The 14,807-nt window shown below is 33.1% G+C and overlaps 1 protein-coding gene across 7 annotated transcripts in view; it reads right to left on the bottom strand.

Moving 5' to 3' along the window:
• Positions 1-14,807, bottom strand: part of LOC149409601 (rho guanine nucleotide exchange factor 12-like) — a 268,488-nt gene that overhangs the window by 98,445 nt on the left and 155,236 nt on the right. The gene's annotated exons all lie outside the window — the stretch shown is intronic.

Genomic DNA, 14,807 nt, shown 5'->3' with positions numbered 1-14,807 from the left:
AAGAACCCCACCTGGAAAACATTTAGGAAAAAAATCAACGATTTTCAATGCGTCTTAGCTAAATAAAAGCTTTGTTGGAATGACAATAGATGGTTCTAGAGGTATTATAAAGGAAAAAACAGGTAAATTAATACGAACGGATAAATTAAGTACAAAAAGAAAATTATGAATATTTAGAGTGTTCGTCACACAATAGACCCAACTTGGAGGCCGTGGAACTATGTCACGATTAAGTGGGAATGTTTTGATCTCATGTGAAATTGTGAGGTTAAATAATGTAGGTTGGAAATTATCCGGCTAATCTAGCTTTGGCTATGAATCCATGACACCTGGGTGGAGAATTCAACGCATTTGTAAACTCAGTTACCAACAGCTATATAAAATTTATATTTATCATTATCTTGCAAGAAACTTTTAACTAACTGACTAACCATTACGCCGTTTCCCCGCAGGGATAGACAGAAAGGACGAACCGCCAAACAACTCGGTCTTGGCACACACTCCTTGCCTCATTCACATTCATACAACGTTTAATACACACTCTTCTATAATTCTGACTCTTGACATGGGCCGACTCAATGTCTTCCTCGGACTTCCCTCATTTCTTCCACCATTCACATTTATTTTTATTTTATTTTATTTATTTATTTTATATATATAAATTACAAACAATAAAAAACAAAATGAGCCTTTGTCTGTCCAACTGGGAAGGATTCCCGTTTCAGGACAGCCAAATTGTGTATTTAGTACATAATATTCTTACAATGGAATGGCGATGCTGTCAAAACAAATTTTGAGAACATTGTTGATTGCATTCGAAGTGACAGGATGGTTTCTTTATCCTTGAAAGAATCGCAAACATGTAATTTATTACCAGGGTCAATTTGGATAGCATAGTAATTGCATTCAGAACAGATGAATGGTTTCTTTCGGGACATCACAAGTCTGAGATTCTTTCCAGGGCATTTTGGAGAATATTTACAATTGTATAGTTAGAATTTCCACATTTATAAATCAGTATAAGACATATGAATTCTGTAGTACTTTTTTTTAGAATTTCTTAGGTGATAGAAATTACACATTACTAGACCAGAATATATGCCGTATGACATATGAATTTCCAATTTTAAAATTTCGAATCTTTATTTATTAAATGGCTAGTAATTTGTGTCATATATTCTCCTTACACTCCTTTCTTCGTTCATTCGCTCTACATGCCCAAACCATCTAAGCGTCCATTTCTTAATCTTACTCATTGCAAACATTTTTTATAAATTTGCTTTTTCATAGTAGATATACTTATTCCAGTATTATTTACCCAAGTATTTAATTATTCATAACATATGGATTCCGTTGGCAAACAAACAACAATTATGTCACCTTTAATGTGCAAAAACCTGTGTTGACTTAACTTATTTGGTACCTACTTCGAATTGAGTACTCCATTAGATCATCAAAACTAAACGCTTATTACCATCTGCAGGAAAGAAAAAACGCTCATATTAACTAACTTGTAATGATGTAATTAATGAATGTTATTTCACCGCAGCGATAGGAAGAGATGATGGAATGCTACATAACTGGGAGGATGGAATACTGCATACATTACTTAAGATCTGTTCCTGAAGTCCTGGGAAGACCCAAAACGCATCGAGAACGCCTAATTACGGAAGCAATTGAAATCCACTAAAATCCTATTTATATTAATAGCGACGACGGGGTTAAGCTTAATAGTTTTTGTTATCTGGTACTTGACGGCTACACCACAACTAAACGCCGAAACCCACATTAATTTACTCATTATTATAGTGAAATGCCGTCCATAAAAGAATTAGCGGGCGCTATACGGTATCACTTCTACATACCTAAACACCCACTTCACCACAATCTACCTATTTGTCCCGATGATGGACTATGTAACGCTGTCTTTGACGTTTGTTAAGAGGAAGCTACAAGCCAAACATGTTTATATTCTTGGTATTACTTACAGCGTAGGTAATAGGCATTAAAATCGCTTGACAAACGGAGTTTAGAAACGTTCGATTTCAAGCAAAAAACTGGTTATTACTTATTTTGTAAATAATTTTATAAGAAAGCAAAAAAGTTAATCAAGTGAAACTATCACAGATAATCTTAGCTATAATACTGTATTTTTTTAAAGTTGTTTCCTTTACGCGTTCATACATTTCTATTGAAAAAATATTTTGTGTAGTAGTTTGCATTTATATTTTTTATTGAGTAATTTATTATTTTATTTGTATTCTACTCAAGCGAAGCTATAGGAAATCCTTCAATTTAACTAAAGCATATTTTTTGGTTTTCATAATGTACACCAATTCGTTATAAAGATTAATCAAAATAGTTATTTGGCATTAAGCTTCGCCTTAAAGAAGGAGGAAGTGCATAATAACCCAAAAATCAATCACGATAAAACGTTTAACCGTTCAAAATCATATCATATCTGACGTAAAACCAAAATTATCTAGTGAAAGTTGCAAAAAAAAATTATTGATGTTAAACATCTTTTGGAACGAGGGTTAAACCGAATATTGCGTAGCAAGCGTGGCAAAACTCTGTGCAGTATATTTGCTTAAATTCGCACTAAAATTAGCAATGGATCTAATCAAAATGACAATGAATTTATAAATTTTAGTATATTTGTTCGTGTATATTATAATAACAATAAAAAAATCATTTTATTATCAAAAAAAAAAAAAAGACTTGTTTACTTGCATTTTAACTTCATTCAATAAAAAATAATTTCGATGTTTCACATCTGCCTCGCGTCTCGCGACGGATGTTTTTTTGTTTTCTTCCCTTTTGGAATCATCCAAAAAGAACATAAAACGTATTGAAATATCTGTAAGCTAGTGGGAGCAGTATAGTAGATATCTAGGAGTAAGAAATCTCGAATCAGGCAATAAAAACCTAATTTATCGCTATTTTGGCCTTGACTGTACCGACTACAGACTGGAAGGAGCCGGCTTTAGTGAAAAAGAAAATAATAATAAACGGTGGGTAGAAAGAAGTGGAAAAAGTAATACAGTAGTATCTCGATTCACGAAGTAGTATTAATTTAATTATACGCGCCCTTTTTACATAGGAATAGTAAAATTATACAATTTTTTCTTCTTATTTTTTTAATGATAAAAATGTTTAGAAGACAAGGTTTTAGGCATAGCAAAAAGGAAAACAAATTATTATAAGCAATAATAAGTAATATTAGCTTAATTATTAACTTACAATAATTTTTTATCCTTTGTGCTATGCATAAAAAACCTTGTCTTATAAACATTAGTTTATCATTAAAAAAAAATAATATTGGACAAGTCAAAATATATTTCACCAACAAATGTAGATATAATATGTCTCGACGCCATCTAGTGAGAAATTTAGCACTAACAAAGCCTTTCCTACAAAATAAAGTTGGTTGTTTACAGATGAAAAAAAAATAATAAGCAGTAATTGTTGATTGAAGTACTAGTACATATTGAATTATTTGGCGTGTTGGAAATAAGCCGACGTAGCTCAGTGGTCTCGCACCTGACCGGACATCAGACGGCGCGGGTTCAATTCCCGTCGGCGGCATTTATTTACTCGGGAGATATTTTCAATTTGTATGGATTTTTCTTATAATAATTTGATATTTTTTCTTCTTTTCTTCTTCTCACAACTGCTGTGTTTATTTAGTGGTAAAGTCAAGATGTCCCCTGACCTGACTAGGTATAATTATTTTCATCCATTAGTATTATAGTACCTACTTATAATTGAAATAAATCCCTACTTCTAGGACGGGTTCCTTCAAAGAATTCTAAAAAAGAAATGAAAGTTAAATTAAAATTTGATTGAAATAAATTTTATTTTAAAAACTTTTAAGGCTTATACCCACCAATGTAATATATCATTAAATAATATTAAATATTCATTTATACTTTCAGAAAGAGTCAATAGGTGTCTCATATTAATACAAAATCAGATATGTTTATCCGAGACACTATCTAGGATACAAATAATTCATTTGGAACTTTGTAATCATTCGAAAAGATGGCTACCAAAAATATGGGAAAAATTAGTTGCAAGACAGTATTGTTAATTTTGAATTTGATATATGAGATCGACAAAAATGACGTATAATAATTAGGTCCCAATGACCGAGTGGTTAGAGGCGTTGTCCCGGTAAGACAGAGATCGTGGGTTCGAATCCGAGTTAAGAGGAAGCTACAAGTCAAAAATGTGTATATTTTTTGTATACCTTACTTTGAAGTTAATAAGCATCAAAATCGCTTGACAAACGGAGTCTAGAAACTTTCGATTTCAAGTGCAAAACTGGTTTTTATTTATTTTGTAAATAATTTTATAAGAAAGCAAAAAAGTTAATCAAGTGAAACTGTCACAGATAATCTTAGCTATAATACTGTATTTTTTAAAAGTTGTTTTCTTTATGTGTTATGATTTTATTGTATAATGTGGCAAATTAAGATATTTATAAAATTATCGAAAAAATTTTTAATATTTTTGCCTGAACATCCACAAAATAAAATAAAAGGCACTTTTTGGCCATGTTTTTTTCTTGCATAAATCAAAACAGGCGGATGGTGTTAAGCGGGAATTTAAACCTTATCGCCATCTACGCAAGGGTTGTTATTGATAGTGGCTAAATTTAAAATATTACACGACGTAGTGCATCGCCTTAACTGAAACTCGTGCGTCAAATTACTAATTCGTCATATTATTGCAAATTAGTCCCTCGTAAATACACTATAAAGATAAGATTTTTTTTGTAAACATGTCCTTATTTTTACTGCTTCATTTTGGAATTACTGATAATCTTCTTTCAAACTAATGGTAAATATAACTTTAGCACATTTCTTTTGAAAAAGAAGGCAATTAATTAAAAAATGTTCACGTATAAGATAAGGTTTTATGATTACAAATTTTATTAAATCAGTATCAGATTATTTTATGATAAAGAAAAAAAAATGTACCGAAGCAGCCAAAACTCTAGAAGGGTGAGCTGTAGCGTTATGAAATTTGCACAGATTTTCTGTTTGGAATTACTAAATAATCAGTCAGTTTCAATCATTTAAAAAAATATATAAACTCCGCACAAAAATTTCATCTTTAGGGATGCTGTGTAGAGGGTCTTTTTGAGTAGATGAAGGAGTGAATGTGCGTCTTGGAGAGACTCATGTTGTAGGAGGGAGGAAACAAAGAGGTCGGCAAATCGTTCCACAGCTGAACTGTTGAATTCATGAACGAGACGTAAAAACGACGCGTTCTCATGTAACAAATAATGCTGGGCGCGCAATAGGCGTGTTTCCCGACTGCAGAGGTGCCGAAAGGGTCAATGATGATAGTTCTTAGGAGCATCTTCCATTGAAATACCAGTAGAACAAGGACAGCATTCAAACCTAAAGATTGCAATCCGTTTGTCAATATAGGGGAATCTATAAAGCGGACAGTAGTTTTCAAGTAGTTTGGGACTCCAGACCAGAGATGGCTACTACATGAGCGCTTCGAAATATTTAAATAAAAGTAAAAAAAATTGACATCTTGCCAAACTGCTTGTTCATTCTTTCTATTTTTTTTAAATATAATTTCCAAACCTGGCAGAAAATAAATTTACTTTGGTACACCCGGTATATTTTTGTGAAGTTTATTTGCTGTTTGTATATTCGGATTAAGACTCGTACACTTAATACCTTCAGAATATATAGCGGCTAAGAATAAGAAGGTGACTCATACGACCGATATGCTTTTACCGAGGTGGGCAGTAGCAGGTAGACCCAAACCACCGTAAGATTGCCGGTGGACCCATCCGCATGTGTTTATTTGGAAAGTAAAAATGTTGTAATTAATTTAAGGATCTATTGTTCCTGATTTTACCGCTAGGAACGGCCGTCAGAACATAATGTGACAAATTAAATAACACTACGAAAAATTACAAACTCTGATCAACGGGATTCATGTAGACCAATTTTTATAAATCTCAAACTTCTGACAGTGACGGACATATATATAATGGAGTAATGCCTGTTAGTACGATCATCTCCAGAAAAGTTCCCACAAAAAAACTCAACACAAACACGCTACAAGGTTCACAGAAAACTTATTAATCCCAAAAGCAAACAAATCTATATTTCAAAAAGGACCACACTACATGGCCATTTAAGTATATAACAACCTCCCACTTAGCATCAAACAAATAAGCGACATACTTAAATTTAAAACATTTCTTTTGAACAAATGTCACTACACCTTAAATGAATACCTTACATAAATTAAATACCTCTGATTTTTTAATTTTTATTTACATACATGTTAATATGTAATTGTTGGGTTATGTAATATAATGTGTATTTGATGGGTTAACTGTAAGAAATAGGATGTAACCTATAAGCTATACCCTTTTTACTCTGTATTTTTGTGCAATAAATATTTTTTTAAATTTTGAATTACTCCAAAATATTTTTTAAGTAGTAATGATGCTAAGATTAATTACGATTGCGATTATACTAATAAATGATTATATTAATACTGTCAAAATTAAAATCAAGAAAGGTTCGGCCGCTTTTAATAATTAAAATTGAGCTGATGCTGAAAATACCCTTAGCGCGTTGTCCCACGGGTCGGTAAGCAATTGACATAAACCGAATGCCGCAAGACCCAGCGCAGAAAATTAAATTAGCTATAGTAAGGTCTGCAGTCTGCTGCGCAGTTCCGTGTGGAACTTTTCTGTGCAGGGTCTTACAGCATTCGGTTTATGGCGATTGCTTACCGACCCGTGGGACGACGTGCTAAGCTTCTAGCTCCCTGACCAGGCCAGTGAAATTGATAATCTGTTAAGCCCCGGCATTCCAAATTTCCACCAGATTTATAAATTTCTCTTAAACACTTTTAAGTTTTTAATTTCACAAAAAATACATTATTTTTAAAGATAATATTTGTAGGGCCGAAAAGGTAAATTACTATCACAGAAAAAAATCTCAAAAATATGTTCAGAAAATTATTAAAAACACATTATTTAGCATGTTATGGATGTGAAAAAAATCACAGTGTTTCTTTAAATGCAACTTAAGCATTTGTAGAGCGATTATTGCTCCATTTTAAATGAGTCATGTTTTATTAAATATTATCACAATTTTCTCTAGATTATTAGCGTTTTTTTAACATCAGCGCGATCCAACATTCGTATTTACGTATCTCTCTTCCAAACCATCTTCTTCTTATTTTTTTCTTAAAGAATGATATAAGATTTTTGATCAAATTCAACCAAAGTAAGATAAAATTGTCCTTAGTTCTTGCACACAGAACCGATGACAGAAAACTTACAACTGTTCGGCGTTGAGGCGAAGCTAAATGCCAAATCACTATTTTGATTAACCTTTATAACGAATTGGTGTACATTATGAATACCAAAAAATATGCTTAAGATAAATTGAAGGTTTTCCTATCGTTTAGCTTCAGTAGAACACAAATAAAAAATAAATTACCCAAAAAAAAAATATAAATGTAAACTACTAAAAAAATTTTTTTTCGATAGAAATGTATAAAAGCATAAAGGAAACAACTTTTACAAAATCCATTAATATAGATAAGATTATCTGTGACAGTTTCACTTGATTAACTTTTTTGCTTTCTTATAAAATTATTTACAAAATAAATTAAAACAAACAGTTTTTTGTTTGAAATCGAAAGTTTCTAGACTCCGTTTGTCAAGCGATTTTAAAGCCTATTACCTACAATATAAGATATACCAAGACTATATAAATTTTCGGCTTGTAGCTTCCTCTTAACAAGTGCATTGTTTCGTCTAAAGCCGCCAGGTTCGCTGGTTCGTTTCCGGAACCGCCGTTAACAAGTAACGTGTGTGGCGAGACATCACGACACGACCAATATCCATTTCCGCTCAAAATATTCATAGCTGTAATGACCAGCATACTAATTAGCCAAATAATGGCGGTATTGTAGATATTGAATACTGTATGGATGGAGTTTAGATACGAGACGTCGAGGAATTTTATTATAAGATCGGATATCTTCATATATAAATAAATATAAAATAATATCTACATATTTCTACTATACAAAAATAAACTCGCTATCAGCTTCTGTCTGTTTGTAAAGCAACTGTCTAAGCTACGCAACGGATTTTGAAATACTTATCACTGTCATATATATTACATGCATAGTACAGGGTTTTCCAATAATAGGGGTTATTTTGATATTCAATCGTAAAAGATCAATGGTTTCGTTGCTTGTGTGGCACGTAGTGCCGTCTTGTTGAAAGTAAACGTTGTCCAGATCAATACCATCCAATTCCGGCCATAAAAAAATATTAATCATCTCTCGATAGCGATCCATTCACCGTAACTGTTGCTCCAGCCTCATTTTCGTAAAAGTAAGGTCCAATGACTCCGCCGGACCATAAACCGTACCAAACAGTCACACGTTGAGGAAAGAGAGGCTTTTCAACAATAACTCTTGGGTTTTCCGAGCCCCAGATGCGACAATTTTGCTTGTTGACGAAGCCACCGAGGTGGAAATGGGCCTCATCACTAAAGATGATTTGCATTTGATTCACTGAAGTGAATTTTAATAATTTCAATGCATTGTTGAAGCGTGTATCGTTCCATTTTTATTAATGGCGTAGTTTCTACTTGTCAAATGTCAAAAAATGGCAGCTTCAAAAGTAACATCTACTGAAATAGCGGGCTATTCAAAATAACACCTCTTATTGGAAAACCCTATATATTTATAGAAAGTAGAGAAAAACAGAGCAACGCTGGGTACACGTCAGCTCGTATAAACTGTTTAATATAAAATCTAAAATTAATAAAGCTGACAAGCAGTCGACAGAAAATTGGTATGTGATGTATTTTTCTCTTAAAATCAATAATCAGGCCTGCATGATTGCATTTAAGAGGAAGCTTGAAGCCAAAAATCTGTATATTCTTGGTATACAAACGGAGTCTAGAAACGTTCGATTTCAATCACAAAACTGGTTTTTATTTATTTTGTAAATAATTTTATTATAAAGCAAAAAAGTTAATCAAGTGAAACTGTCACAGATAATCTTAGCTATAATACTGTATTTTTAAAAAGTTATTTCCTTTACGCGTTCATACATTTCTATTGAAAAAATATTTTTTTAATGCGAAATGCGAACCGTACCACGATTTACGGGAAAGGAACGAAGCAACTGCAAGCGGCGTTTCGCGCCATTTGCTTCTTTCTACGTTTCTTTCCCATAAGTTGAGGTTCAGTTCGGCAGTTCGGCTCGCGGATGTATACGCAGCATAGCATTAGACTTTGATAATTTTTACAGGATCAGCGAAATTCTTCAATAATAATTCCAGGTTTTACTATTTTTCCCAGTCTGAGGTCACCCATTTACGTAGGTTTGCAATAAATATCTATTTTTTACTATGTATCAGATAAGATTAAGCACATTCTTGGATATATTGTAATCAACCGCTTCAATAACAATACAAAAATACATTATGTACTCATCGTCAAGCCTTTGCTTCAGCGGTGAAATCATAAGTTGTTAGATCATGAGCTCACTGTATGTTCAAGTGCATAAAAATTCCGTTTATCCACATAGACCATCGATTGGAATAACAATGGAAGGAAAATAGCTCATAAATTAGAGAATTCATTATTAGTATAGAGTTCATGCATACAAGCCATATACACTAGGCGTCACAAAAATCCAGAGATGTGCTTTATTTCAAATAAATCCATTTCAAATGGAAATGCAAAATGCAAAATGGGTATTTTCCATTTTGCATTTTAAATGCTTTTCTAAAAACCATTTTGCATTTTGCATTTTAAATGATTTTCTCAATGCATTTTCCATTTTAAATGCTTTTTTGCAACATTCTTCCTACTATCTCCACTCATCTTTTTTTCATAAGCCCCAAATATCAGTCGGTCCTCAACCTCGCTATGAGAGATAATTTACATTTGTCAAGTTGCTCCCTGGTAGGAGCCCTGGCAATTGAGTGATACCATTACAAAAAATACTGAACATGGGGCCATGACGCTGTAATATTAAAAGTTAGATAGCAGTTTCTATGTTTTTACGTTGGCAACATTAGTCCCGCGCAGATTTGTTGTAGTTTAATAATCTGTAGTCGTGGTGTTTTTGGATTTACCATCATGTAATGAATATGTTTGTTCTACATTGATGTCCATTATTAAATGACAAAATTGTTTAAAAATTCTATAATTATTTTAATTGCTTGACCTGAGAAACCATTTTGCATTTTCAATGCATTTTGAAAATAGGTATTTTGCATTTGAAATGCTTTTCTAAAAACCATTTTGCATTTTGCATTTTCAAATGGAAAAGTTTTGACCCATTTCCATTTTGCATTTCAAATGGTTTTGGGTACCCATTTTGCACATCTCTGCAAAAATCGCACATCTTCGTAAATAAGTTTCAAGCGAATAGCTTGAAGAGTGAGCTAATACATCTAACCCAAACAATGCTAATATCACGTATTTGTAAAAAGCATTAACTTTGTGGCTCGTCATAATTTACAATAAAAACACAAAATTTTTTAATATTGACTGAGAATATTAAAAACTGAGTTTTTCATATTCTCAATCAGTCAGTATTTAACATTCTCTTGATGAAGGAGGGTTCTTCCGAAACCGGTAGAGTGTAAATAAAATTAAAGAGGTCAGTAAATTTTTTTTATTTTTATATTCTCAATCAGTCAGTTTTTAATATTCTCCTGATGAAGGAAGGGTTCTATATACATACATATATATAGAACCCTTCACTCAACCCACTCTCCGAAACGTTGGCTAAAGAAGGAGGTAGCGCAACACGGCATAATACCCCAAAAACAAACACTATAATTCTTTTGACCGTGAAAATCTCAAATCATGCCAAAATTAAAGTTGTCAATAACAAATTTATGTGTTTTTATATTCTAAATCAGTCAGTTTTTAATATTTTCCCGATGAAGGAAGGTTCTTCCGAAAACGGTGGAGTGTAAATAAAATTAAAGTGGTCAATAAAAAATTTATATATTTTTATTGTAATATTGATATAAATTGAAAGTACATTTAACCGCCTCTTATCAGACAATAGTTTCATTTCATAAACTATAGAGTACGGGACTTTTTAAAAATGTGCGCATATGGGTGCCACAACTTGTGTCATCTTCCTGGGTTATAAAATTAGCAGTTTAAGCCAAAGGTCATTCACTATCCGAATGTTGAAGAGGACACATGTGAATAATTAGCGCTAGAAAACCACCCCTCAAAATGGACACCACTGCTGATTAAGCCGCTCAAGTGGTGGCACTACTGCAATCAGGGATGCGACAGTGTGATGTTGCTCGGCAAATAAACTTAAGCCGTTTCAAGAGACTGGTGGCATCATTCGTGAGGCGTGGATCAGAGCGAAGACGCTGCACAGCCAAAAGAGACGATCGCTTTATTGTACCATAAGATTGTGCAATATGTGCGATATATTATTCTAGAGCAAAGTAATTAATTTTATATTTCTATCTAGGCAGGTGTAAATGTGCCTACGGGAAGAGCCGCGTTGTAATAATCAATCTAAAACCATTTAAATTAATTATTACTTACTACAAAATTACGTATGAAAACTACACGTTTTAAAATTGCATAACAATTTATTGTTTTCTTTATGTGACTACCGCACGATTGGCCAACTTCGCAGAACTATCTGGAGCCAGCGATACTATTACAACCCTATATGGGGTATGATGTGATGCTTAAGGTATGAGGAAGAGAATCTATGCAGATCTGGTCACCAAACACGGTCAAAGCCATTTTAAATGTAAATAAAGTTAGATAGAAATACATTCGCGGTAGGGCGGTAAGTTTTTAGGAACTGGGTCCAGAGGGCACAGATTCAAAACCAGGAGAGCACAAAATACAAATAATAAAATTGATATGGATATTATCGAATCTTAAATTTAAAAAAATTATAATACGTGGTATATTTGCAGAGTTAAAAATACACTCAATATTCCTCAATAATTAGAAAGATGTTTAAAATGTTTATTATCTATTACATTAAAATACACAGTAATTTTGCAAGTATTGAAGAAGTTTTTATCTATGTTTTTTAAAGTATTGAAGAAGTTTTTATCAATGTTTATTAAAGTATCGAAGAAGTTTTTGTCTATGTTTATTAAAGTATTGAAGAAGTTTTTACCTGTGTTAATTAAAGTATTGAAGAAGGTTTTACGTATGTTATTGAAGAGGTTTTTATCTATGTTTATTAACCCGATATAGGTATCGACTCTCCAATCGCCATGCATTGGTCGATTATTCTTGAGTCTCGTCAAAGGCACACACTTACATACGCCAAACGTCAAAAGTCAAGTGGGTCGAACCACTCGTTGTTCGAGTGGAATGACTTCGCCGAGAATCGAGTCCATGAACGGCTAACCAACTTATTTTATGCTTGGTATGTCATAGATCCATAAAATGTTCACCCTCGCAATGTAGTAATTATTGTACAATATATCTTGTAACCATTTGATGTACCAATTTTTAAGTTCTTCTACTATACTAGTTTACTATTATACTTTCAGTTCAGCAGTCTGTAACGAAAATAGGTTTCCTTTCAGCTTTTCGCCGACACGGTGCGATTGGCACCAAGTAGTTTTCTTAACCGACTGACATGCGATATGTGAAACAACCAAGTATTAAGATACTGACTAACCAACTAGATTCTATGTCTGTTTCTAAACAAAGTAAACTAATGGGTACCGCAGCCCCGGGAACCATTTATTAGATAACTGTGATGTATGGAAATAAGTTGGGTATTCAAGCGATAGATGACACTAGTCATAAAGCTTACTCCAGAGTCTGACAGATGTCGCTAGAGTGTAGCAATTGCCTGTGGGGTATTATTGACAGACAACAAGCTTCTAGAAACAGAGAATTACCAACCCTCGGGAAATGAACAGTGTAGCTAAATCCAGACTTATTTACTGTACGTAAATAAACGCAATTATTGTAAATAACCTTTTACTTATCAAAGAGTTCCCAACACAGAAATCTGCAAGTAAAGGCAGAGATATAACAATATCCAACACCTTAGCCATAGATCACCCCAAGTGGTTTGTTTTTGGCGACTTTGAAGGGGTGACCGGGTTGACCCTTTGATCTCTCCAGCCGGACTTTCTCGATCCATCGTCTTACCGCAGTGGGAGAATGGATACATATTTCTGTCACTCCTGGACACACTGATCACCATATTCTCACCCATCATTCATACCTCTTTACTTCCTAGATCACAAAACTACCTACACGCAAGTATTCATGGTCAAATAAAATAAAGAAAAATATATTTGAATTGAAAACTAATAAGGAACATTTCCCGGTTCCATTACAGGGCAAAAATAATTAATGGTATTTCGCGAGTACATAGTAAAAAAGCAACCGTTAAAAAACAGAGATATTTACGATCGATTTTAAAATGTCTTTTAAACATAAAAAAAAGGTTTAAGGCGATGCACTACGTAGTAATGCAAAATCATGTGTTTTTGGTTTGAAATTTTGGTCGCCTAGAAATGTTTCAGATGCTTTAATTAAATACTGCGAGAAGAATGCACTACGTCGTCTAATATTTTAAATCGAGCCGCTATCAATAACACCCCTTACGTAAACGGCGATAAGGTTTCAATTCCCGCTTAACACCATCCGCCTGTTTTGATTTATGCAAGAAAAAAACATGGCCAAAAAGTGCCTTTTATTTTGTGGATGTTCAGCCATAAATATTTAAATATTGAAGACATTTAAATATTACAATTTGAGGTTTTACTCAATAAAGTTATTCCGAAAAATAAATAAATATTTAATTTTTTTTCGATCATTTTATAAATAACTTAATTTGCCACATTATACAATAAAATCATAACCGAAAATGGGTTCGTAAGTAGGAGATTTTGAACTTTAAAGCAGTTTTCATAGGTCTTATACATTATTTTTTTCTGGGCTTATAAAAAGACTTATCTAAAAAATACTCGATTATTTCAGAAGCCAAGATGTATTCTACTCGCAGTATATAATTAAGGCATCTGAAACATTTCTAGGCGACCAAATTTTCAAACCAAAAACACATGATTTTGCATTACTACGTATGGCATCGCCTTAAATATTACATTCAACGATCCCCGATGCATGTACCACTGTATATATATATATATGTATGTCCCACTAATACTAACGTAGGTGTTGTATGTGTGCCGGTGTTAATCGTGTCTCGGTCACTAGATGGCGTCATCGTTCCAAAGGAAACAGACTGAGGACGAACCGGCTTTGGTTACGTCACGCTTCTACTTCGCAGAACTAAAAAAATACTCTGTCCTTCAAGCGAGACTTACAAACACACTCATGATGTCAAGTCAACACTCACAAATAATTATATGTCACACGTAAAGAACATACCTTCAAACAAACGCCAACCTATGTTGGTGGTGATTGAATTTATATTTTCTTTTATTTTCTTTGGTCCAGGGGAAACCCTATGTTTGAGATCCTAAAACCAGTTCATGAAAAACCCAAAGTTCGAATAATAATTGTCAAACGCCTTAAGGCGAAGCTTGATGCCAAATCACTATTTTGATTAATCTTTATAACAAATTGGTGTACATTATGAATACCAATAAATATGCTTTAGATAAATTGAAAGTTTTCCTATCGCTTCGCTTGAGTAGAATACAAATACAAAATTAAGTTACTCAGTAAAAAATATAAATGTAAACTACTAAAAAAAATTTTTTTTAATAGAAATATATGAACGCGTA

Source organism: Hesperophylax consimilis, chromosome 30 (assembly GCF_061612785.1).
Source record: "Hesperophylax consimilis isolate HC1 chromosome 30, BYU_Hcon_1.0, whole genome shotgun sequence".
Taxonomy (NCBI): Eukaryota; Metazoa; Arthropoda; class Insecta; order Trichoptera; family Limnephilidae; genus Hesperophylax; species Hesperophylax consimilis.
The sequence above is the reverse complement of the archived record's forward strand: the minus strand, read 5'-3'. Positions and strand labels throughout refer to the sequence as shown.